Below are 2,755 nucleotides of genomic sequence, written 5' to 3'. Positions count from 1 at the left end.
TCCGAGACCCAGAAAAGAAATTCATTATTCATATATGACACATATACTTTGGGGCCCCTTTTTATTTCTGGGGCACAACTTGACTTTTCTAGAACTTTGTTTCCATTTCGTTTCATTTTGTTTTTTTTTAAAAAAAAAAAAAAAAAGTGGAAAAAATAATTCCTTTTGCAATTGTATTTTGCAATTTAGTATTTCTGTGATGTCAGTCGTAATTTCCCCCCTTTCATTCCCACTCTTTATTTGCCCGTATAAACAAGGGTTTACTTCTGGACTCTCGATTCTGTTCCACCGGTCCATGTGTCTGTTTTGCTGCCAATACAATGCCATTTTGATTACTGTTGCTTTGAAGTATAATTTGAAGTCGAGCAGAGTGATGCCTCCAGCCCTGTTCTTTTTTTCTCAGAATGGCTTTGGTAATTCGGGGTCTTTTGTGCTTCCATACAAATTTGATGATATTTTGTTCTATTTCTTTAAAAAATGCCAATGGAATTTTGATGGAGATTGCATTAAATCTGTATAATGCTTTAGGTAATATGGTCATTTTAACTATGTTGATTCTTTCAGTCCAAGAATACAGAATATCTTTCCATTTCTTTGTATCTTTTTCAATTTCTGTTAATAGGATCTTGGAGTTTTCATTATATAGGTCCTTCACATGTTTCATTAAATTTATTACCAGGTAATTTATTCCTTTTGTTGCAATTGAAAAAGGAATGATTTTTTCCACTTTTTTTTTTCTGAGACTTTATTATTGGAGTATAGGAACGCTATGGATTTTTGAACATTGATTTTGTATCCTGAGACTTTACTGTATTTGCTTATTGTTTTAGTAGTGTTCTTGTGGCGTCTTTAGGGTTTTCAAAATAGAGAATAAAGTCATCCACAAATAGTGACAGTTCGACTTCTTCATTTCCTGTTTGGATGCCTTTTATGTCTTTCTCTTGTCTGATAGCACTTGCTAGTACCTCCAATGTTATATTGAATAACAGTGGCAATAATGGACAGCTTTGCCTTGTTCCTGATCTAGAGGGAAGGTTTTTAGTTTTTCACCATTAACTATAATGTTGGCTGAGGGTTTGTCATATATCATGTTAAGATACTTTCCTTCTATACCGATTTGTTAAGTGTTTGGATCATAAATGAGTGCTGTATCTTGTCGAAGGCTTTTTCTGCATCTATTGATATGATCATATGATTCTTATTTTTTAATTTGTTTATGTAGTGTATCGCATTAATCGATTTGCATATGTTGAACCATTCCTGTGCCTCTGAGATGAAGCCTACTTGATGGTGGTGTATAATCTTTTTAATATGTTTCTGTATTCAGTTCAGTAGTATCTTATTTAGGATTTTTGCATCTGTGTTCATGAGACATATTGGTTTGTAGTTTTCTTTTTTTGTGTTATCTTTACCAGGTTTTAGTATCAGGGTTACATGGGCCTCATAAAATGAGTTGGGAAATATTGCCTCCTCTTCGATTTTTTGAAGGAGTTTAAGGAGAATAAATATTAAATCTTCTTTGAATGTTTGATAGAATTCACTGGTGAAGCCATCTGGTCTTGGACTTTTACTATTTGATAGTTTTTTGATGATTGTTTCAATTTCCAGTTCTTCTTGATTCAGTCTAGGAAGGTTGTATTTTTCTAAATACTGGTCCATTTCTTCTAGGTTATTAAATTTTGTGTTATATACTTTTTCATAGTATTCTTGTATGATCCTTTGTATTTCTGTGATGTCAGTCAATATTTCCCCTCTTTTATCTTGATTTTGTTTATTTGTGTCCTTTCTCTTTTTTCTTTAGTGAATCTAGCCAGAGATTTGTTAATTTTATTAAGCTTCTCAAAGAACCAGCTCTTTGTTACATTTATTTTTTCTATTGTTTTTTATTTTCAATTTTATTTATTTCTGCTCTAACTTTTTAAAAATCATTTATTATTATTTATGCATATAGCATCTGGTCTTCATAGGTGGTCTCCCATCCAAGTACTAACCAGGCTCTACCCTGCTTAGCTTCCGAGATCAAATGAGATCGGGCTTGTTCGGGGTGGCATGGTCATAGACCATGGACTGTGGCTCCACTGAGGCATAAACTCAGGAACTTCTGCATGTAAAGCAGATGTGCTAACTGCTACACTATGGAACCACGTTCTCAGATCCAATTTTGATGATTTCTTTCCTTTTGCTGACTTTAGGCTTCATTTGTTCTTCCTTTCCTAGTTTTTTAAGATGAAGCATTAGGTTGTTTATTTGAGCTCATTCTTGTTTTTAGAGGTAGGCATGTAATGATATGAACTTTCTTTTTATGACTGCATTAGCTGTGTCCCAAAAGTTTTGATAGGTTATACTATCATTATCATTCGTTTCTATGTATCTCTTGATCTCTCTTTTTATTTCTTCTCTGACCCAGTTATTCTTCCGTGGCATGTGGTTTAATCTCCATGTATTTGTGGTTCTTCCTGCTTTCTTTCTGCAGTTGATCTCTAATTTCAAAGCATTATGATCAGAAAATATGGTTGGTATGATTTCAACCCTCTTATATTTGTTGAGGCCCTCTCTGTGTCCTAGTATGTGGTCGATTCTTGAGAATGTTCCATGTGCACTAGAGAAGAAATTATAAGCAGCTGTTTTGGGATGGAAGGCCCTGTAAATGTCCATTATGTCCAGTTGGTCTAATGTGTCATTTAAGGTGTTATTTCATTATTGGTTTTCTGTTTGGATGATCTGTCCATATCTGACAGTGGGGTATTTAGGTCAC

General features: G+C 33.9%; 1 pseudogene; it reads right to left on the bottom strand.

The window, feature by feature from the left end:
- Positions 1 to 1,942: 1,942 nt before the first annotated feature.
- On the bottom strand, positions 1,943 to 2,061 carry LOC112478892 (annotated as a pseudogene).
- Between the last annotated feature and the right edge of the window lie 694 nt (positions 2,062 to 2,755).

Source organism: Pteropus alecto, unplaced genomic scaffold, assembly GCF_000325575.1.
Source record: "Pteropus alecto unplaced genomic scaffold, ASM32557v1 scaffold624, whole genome shotgun sequence".
Lineage (NCBI taxonomy): Eukaryota > Metazoa > Chordata > Mammalia > Chiroptera > Pteropodidae > Pteropus > Pteropus alecto.
Note: the sequence above shows the minus strand (reverse complement) of the source record. Positions and strands in the feature narration are given on the sequence as shown.